The following is an 8,329-nucleotide window of genomic DNA, read 5'->3' as shown; positions in this document are numbered from 1 at the left end:
CTAGAGGGCGTGAGAATAGTCACGTGATCTCGATGACGCAACAATAATTTTTAAAAAAATCATTGATTAGTTATATTTTGAATGTAATTTAATTTTAAAATTTATGGTTAATATTAATAAGATTAGAATATTAGATATTGTATTTGTAGCTTTTGAATTTGAAGGACTATCTGTGTTAGCCATTCCTAATTTTGAAGCAATAGCCTTGAGGGAAGGCAGTCAACATCAATCACTGCCAGCTTTTGGGCTACTCTCGTTAGATTGGATTTGATTGTCATTCTTGTATTGCACCCACAGCTCAAAAGTATGGAGCTCAATTTTTTATCTATGCTCTGCTGGTAACAGGCCACAACTCACAGTCCAGCATGCCAACCACTGTGCAGTGCTTTTTCCAAACAAACAGCAAGATAGAATAATTAATAAATTGTTTATTTGTCTATGTACATGGTACATACAAGATAACCTATATATTATAAACTTTATGAATAATAGAGGAGTATGGGACCAAGGCTTAGATATCAATATCTATAGGTATATGTTGGTTACTGCATAAGAATGAAACCAGCACAGTAAGCATCAAACAAAAAAACAAACAAAAAATTTTTTTACACAGGGAGTGTGAGAAACAATAACAAATTATGTCACAAAATATAAAATAAGCTTTACTTTTTTATATACAGGACAGTATAAGAGAGATTAAAACAAAAACCAATTTCTACTAGATATTCTGTTTTCTAAGATTACTAACCTTTTTAATTGAGACAATGTTTTAGTATGAACTGCAGTAACTTATTAACCAATTTATAATATACTCAAAATAATCAGGGTTCTTATGGTACATAGCAGCATAGTACTTGAATAACAGATCTAACATGATTCCTATGATGTTAGACCATGATAACATGCCATTTGGAAGCTCTAGGAAAACAAATTAAAAGTTATTGAAACTGACAGATGGCTACTTAATATAAATGGAGGACTTAACAAAATATTATAACTTTCTGTAGTAATTTCATTTTAAAAATAAAGTCAAGTAAATTGGACAAACAGTAAAATGCAATAGTCTAAGAAATTAAAAATTTATTAAACGTGATAACCTTTATGTATTAAATGAATGAAATATTTTCATAGCTATTTAAAGAATATTATAGGCTTTATGAAAATATCAATCCACATGTATGAATGTATGTGTATGTTTGTATACACAAACACTGGTATCCTCTACATACACTATATTTCAGAAAAATTTGTAAAAATTAGCACTTGCTATTATCACAATACATTTACAGCAGTTTTTAGAACAAACCTAACAATAATAAGCTAAAACCTTGCTATTTTTACAATGAATGGCAAAACTACTTCTTTAGAAATATGGTACAGGTAAACAAACATTGCATCCCAGAATGGATATCTTGTTTGTTTGCAATACGTGGAACTTTTATAAGTCAGTTACTGATAATCAAAAGATATCAAGTAGAATGTCTGTGAGTTAATGGTGCCCAATGTCATCACATATTGGGTATTACTTTTATTACACCATGTATATTACCTTGTGATGTGGGATTTTATCCCAGTTTTCTATAGTGTATATACAATAAAAACCTGTTTGACAACATGACAATTCTAATTGGTAGATCTTTCTTTTGTTATTGCTAAAATAGTTTCAAGACTCATCTTGAAGTTACTTCCCAAATAGTGATTCCATATTCAATAATTGTTTTTCAGATAAATTAATATTTATACTGGTTTACGTTGAACTATTGTGTATTACAGCACGCATGAACGTGTGAGACAGAGCATTATTTTCAGGTAATACCAAAAGACACACAAACAGATGATAATAACAGTTGTTATAGATTAACCATGCACTGAAATACAGCGTTTGCAACATATATATATGTTATCAACAAACATCACACCCAATTGTAAGGCTTTTTTTTAAATCAAGAATGAAAAATTCCTAAAACAATAACGAAAAAAACAAATACTTAAGTCTTGGAAAGTTGCTGAATATACTAAACAAAACTAGCCCATTTTCAAGTAACTTAGTTTTGAGAAATAACCATCTTGTGTTGATATACTCACAAACTAAATTATCTGTAAATTGTCACCTTATTCACAAGAAATTTCTGTTTACACATCAATAGCAAAAGAGAAAGTGCACTGTACTACTACTACTACCATATTTTTTGCATAAGAGTTCATAACAACAAACCACTTATTATCACGGACAGTTATTTTACAACACCATTATATTGTTGGGTGTCAAAATCTCTCTCACTATCTCTCTCAATAATGAACCCATGGTCAGTGACATGCATCTAGTTCGTTTTTATAGCACTACCTCCAACCACAAATGTATTTACACATTTTCAAGTTATATAGCATAACAAATCACATGCACAATTTTTTGTATCAACACCCTCCTCAAAAAAAGAAAAACAATTCTAGTGAACTAAAACTACTAACATGAGAACATTTGTTTTATATATAAATTTCACAATACAGACATATGCATGTGAAAGTGGTCATACCACAGCTTTATAGATAAGGTTTTTTGAGTTGTCTTTTACTCACTACAGCAAACCTATATTTATATATGATTTAACAAAGTACCAACATATGATCTGTATAGCTCCACACTTCAATAATATTATGCTTCCCTATGTATGTTTTCAAACTTAAAACCTAATTTTTTTTAAAACGTTTACTTCTGAATACACACCTTTTTCAAATTTAAAACAACAAAACATGCTAACTACATTTAACAGCACATAAATGTAGTTACTGCTTTTGGATAAGGGAATATTACTGACTTGCTTAGTAAATACATGGCAAATGTTCCTTACCTGTGAATTTAAAAACTTACAGTAAAAAACCTAGTATCAGACAACTAAATACGCAATTTTCATTCATTATTACATGTGACCAACTTTTTTTTCCTGTTTTTTTTTACAGATAGTACTGGTCAATTAACTTGATCACCTGTTAGCATTGATTAGTGTCACTTTCATCAAAATTATAAATAAATTAATCAGTATCATGAAAATAATAATCTAATCAAAATTAATGTTTACAATAATTACTATTTTTGATTATTCCAACTATCAAAGTAATCAAAATATTAGTTATTACTATTTCCTTTGGCATGATGGTACAGATCCAATTCATTTTGCTTGCACACAACTCCTAAATGAGAGCGAGTGTTCTAGGGGCTATTGGTTACATATCTAACAGCATTTATGCCTGTTTAACTTGTATGTCTAAATGACAATGTAGTTAACATAATGTTTAATTACAACTTCCTCAATATATATAAGAAACAATGAAAACAGAAAACAAAAGTCTGCTGTTGTCGTATGCTTAAACTCTGCAAATTATAGCAAGCTTTCAAATTGTTTGAATTTCCGATTTCTTAGCACGTGTGTGTGTTTCTACAGTTTTCTCCAGCCTGTAGTGTAAGGTGTAGATATTAATCATTTTAATATTTTCTCCCTAAACTTCCGTCTGTATCAACAGCTTCTCACTTAAAAGCTTATAATGTTTTATCAAGTCATTATCTTACAAGTTTTCAAACACTGATGACAGAATTAGAAGAAAAAATTCCAAAAAATCTGTAGTTAAAAGTTTTTTTTTATTATACTGTGATACTAATGTTTGTTATAATACTTCGATTTCCACCTTATGAATAATTCTAATCTCTGTTAGCTTGGGAAATCCTTTCAAGAATTCCTAATTAGGTACATTTCGAGTACAAGTGGATGCTTTTTCATGTGTATGAACTTCGTTTCTCTCTCAAATTCCCAACTACAGTGGCAAGTGCTCTGAAGAAAAACAAACATGGATTAAGACATTTTAGTGGAAAGGCAAGATCAGTGTCATCATCTGCATCATAGCCTGAAAGGAAATAAGGTGTAATCAGGAAAAATTAAGACATTCATTTGTGCCACCATGGAGAGAAGAGTTTGAGGGCATCGATGCAGGCATGATTTGTACAGTTTGTCAACAAGAACAAGATACTGTTACTAAAAGATTAACTTTTTTCATTGGTTGTACTTCATATAGAATTGAAAATGTTAGAAGCCATTGAGAATCTTGTTCCCATATCAAAGATGCCCATGCAGCTAATCAAGTTTTTGAAGGGCCCATGGACAATTACATCAGGGAAATGAATGAGGGCAACAGAACTGTTATAGATCACATCTTTAAAACAGCATTATTTGTTCAGAAGAATGAAATGCCTTTAACCATGTATTCAAGATTGCTTAAACCTGAAGCAAAAAACAGTTGCGATGTTCAATGAATAGTATCATACAAGACTGACCAAGCTTGTAGAAGATATTCCACGCATATTGTTATATATGTAACAACAACAAATTTGATCACAGTTTCATAGTAAGTTAATCTACTAAATGCTGAAATTAAGCCATGCCGATATAAACAGGTACTTAGTTTTGCTGTTGGCTTAGTTTAAAATCAATTAAATGTTTTTTTGTATATTTTTTTAATGATATGGTTTTATTTTATATAATAAAAATAATTATGTATCAGTTAATATTTTATTACATATTCAGGAGTGAATGTTTAGTTAATTACCCTTAAAACCTGTTATAATTGTCAGTGATTTATGATCCAGATTTATTAAGGTTTAAAATCACATGCATAACAGCAGCTTATCTTATGGAATCAGTAAAGAAACAATAGACCTTTTCTTTTAGTCCTTATTATTTGAGAACAGTCAAGACTACCAGCTTCTTCAGGCATGCAGGATTACAGACCTAAAAGAATGGTCCCAAAATCCCGATTACCTTGCTACCTATAGAAATGCAGCTTTGGATACTTTACTTGAACACTTTGCTCCAACAAATGGGCTATGATGTCACCAAAGTAGCAAGTAAATACATGAATGTGAAGGGTCATTTTGCACCAAAACCAAAAACAGCACAGCCTGGACATCATATGCCTCTCTCAACTTGATCCAATTATCATCACTTTTTATTCAAAAACATGTGTTCCAATAGAAATTATCAAACATTATCAGAGCCTTTGTTGTGGATTTTCTAATTCTAGTGCCCTCTCTAGCATGTGAGAAAGGTTTTACCACACTGAAGAGAGTCAAGACAGATTGGAGATTCTCTCTAGAAGTTGACACAGTAGATCACCTGATGATAGTATCAATCGAAGAACCAGATATTGGTGATTATCATCCAGTCTCAGCTGTTGCAGCAGAAGAGAAGAGTAAAGTTTATTGAACAGAATGAAACAAATGAGGATAACGAAGATGTTCTGCTTACTTTTTTAGAAAAGGACTGATCACATTCATGTGTAATATCTCTATCAAGTTCACAAAATAATGTTTATAAGCTATTGTGTTTACAGAAATCTAGTTCAATTTTTTCATGCATTTTAACTTTTTTTATCATCAGGAATGATTATACATTCAAGAGTAGTTACTGTATTATTATGTTATCACAATATTGATTTAAAACAGTTTAAATATTATGAAATTGGTGACTTTTTTTAAAATTTTGAATAAGTCAAGAACTTAGCAGAACAGATAACTTTAGTCTGTTAACTGTCCTATGGACAGCACGGTGAAAAAGTTAATGTCAATCCCTATTACAGAAAACATTATTCAGGAAAATAGTTGTTTTTAAGATGGCAAAGTCCTTACATGAGTTAGAGAAATGGTTTTATGACAAGAAGTAGCAAAATATAAGGTTGGAATGAGGAAGTGAAGAGAATGACATTCATTTCCAGAAGTAATGTAATATAGTTTTTAAGTAGGAAACTGTTACAAGGTTCTTTTATGTACAAAAGAGAATATATATAATCCTGAAATAGGGTATGATTTGAAGTAATTTAGGTTTAGAAGTAATGGTTACAAATTTTACACTGTAACAAGGGTTAGAAAAAGTTTCCCCAACATAGATAAATTTGTAAGGACTATTTAAATTTACAAATAAATAACACAAACATATTTATTCACTTTAAACTAATAAAAAAATGCTTTGTTGATACCTACAAGTTTATATAAAGATTTAGTATTATTAATGCACTATAAAACCTAAATCTGTAGACTTTCTTCTGTAAGAATTTTGAATAAGTCCAGAAACACCACTGATTGAACACTTGAATGTCAAAAAATTTAATCTTTCATTGTTATTAATTTTCTAATCATAAACTCATCAGCATGAGCATTATCCATACTTAAGCTATTACAATTTAGAAGGTGAATAGCTTAAAATTACCTTATAACTTCCAGCACAAATCTAGAGTAACCATATGAATTATATTTTTAAACTTTCTTTGGTCTTTGAGAAGGTGACTACAAATCTCAATCATTATCAGCTAATAAAATATGGAATTTTTAAAAAACATATTGATATTTATTTAGGGACAATTGTCAACTGTTCATATAAACATCATTCTTAAACTACAGATTTCCTAATGTATACACAGCCCAGAGATACCACATGAAAAATTAAGAATATTAAAAGCACTTATATTCAAATATTGCTAATGGAGGGGCAAAAAAAACAAACAAAAAACAATTTATCCTATGGAAATATTTTATTTGGATTTTAGAAAGTACCAAACTACCCACAATCTTAAAGCATAATGAGGGTTGATTTTAGTATAATATCCTCATTACTGTGACATACAGGTCAGATTTAATCTAGAATTATCTACAGTTTTCAAAAGAAAAGCTAAATATCAAACATTTTTACACCAGAAAACTCAATTTGGAGAATGTAGTTTGAATTATATTATAATGAAAAATACACACAAAATTTTGAATCATTGCATAAATATTTACAAATGAGTAGTTGATCTTCCATGGGCATTTACATATTATCAACATAAATTTTTTGGCTTGTTGTTAAGCACAAAGCTACACAATGGGCTATCTGTGCTGTGCCCACCATTGGTATCAAAACCCAATTTGTAGCATTATAAGCTTTCAGATTTACATTTGAGCCACTGGGGGCTCAGTGGAATTTCATAACAAATGTTGCTTTTTTTTTCGTATTTTCATAAATTTATTCATGAAAAAAAAAACAATTTATTTTGTTTGTTTCTTTTACAGTAAAGATACATTGGGCTATCTGCTGCGTTCACCATAAGTATGAAGACTTACTGCTGTCCCACTGAGGGACACATCATGTAAATGAACCTTTTTCACCTGTATTTCAACCTTTGGTTGTTATGTTATTTCCCAAAAGTTCACTAAGTGAAGATCCTGTAATGCAAAATCTTTCAACTTCATTTATATACTGCTAAACCAGCACAAAATACATAAAAACATACTATGGTATTATTTTCAATATCATGTTGTATATCAGCTAAATACTGTTTATTAATGTACTTTTTACTTTCTTTTATCTATCTTGAACTATTTTAAAATAAAAAGCTTTACTTTTTAACATTCTGTATGAAATAAATATGCTTGAGCACACATACATTACTCTTTTATTAAATACTAATTAGATGCCTTAACTAATAATATATCTATATATATATATAAAAGAGGAAGGTTGTTTATTTTGTTTGCTATAGAAAACCAAATGGTTGAACTTGCAAATTTTAAAATAACATCATAATAACCAGTTTTTTATAAGAAATTTTAATGGTGCTATTTATTTTGTATTTGGTGTAGTATTTAATGACGAATTTGACAATTAATGATTATTGCGCCATTTTTTGTAATAAACATACAACAATATATGCACAAGAGAAATTAAATGATGAGATGAAAATGTGTTATAACTGTGTGTAGAAAGAACAACAATAAAATGGACCTACAATATTATTGACTATTTGCAAATAGTAACTATGTAGACAAGGTAATAAAATAAAAATCAAGTTGAGAACAACAACAAAATTTTATAAACAAAAACCTCTCGCTGAGCATTGGCTATTATATTATTTCCCTGTCAATGTTCCAATCTTCATTAAAAGGCATAAGATGACAAAAACAAGATCTTGAAGAATCTATCTAACCATATATATAAAAGAGGAAGTTTGTTTATTTTGTTCGCTATAGGAAACCAAATGATTGAACTTACAAATTTTAAAACAGCTTCATAATAACCAGTTTTTTATTTTGTATTTGGTGTAGTATTAATGATGAAATTGACAATTAATGATTATTGCACCATTTTTTTGTAATAAACATACAAACATAAGCACGTTTTGCACATAGAAAGCATTATGGCGGAAGACATTCAGATCACCTTGCTATCAATTCAGTATTTTCAAAAACTGTTTTCTTAAATAGTGCTAAGTGGTTTCATAAGTGATCTAGTAACTTTGTGAATTGAAAATT

This window comes from Limulus polyphemus, unplaced genomic scaffold (assembly GCF_000517525.1).
Source record: "Limulus polyphemus unplaced genomic scaffold, Limulus_polyphemus-2.1.2 Scaffold1106, whole genome shotgun sequence".
Lineage (NCBI taxonomy): Eukaryota > Metazoa > Arthropoda > Merostomata > Xiphosura > Limulidae > Limulus > Limulus polyphemus.
The sequence above is the reverse complement of the archived record's forward strand: the minus strand, read 5'-3'. Positions refer to the sequence as shown.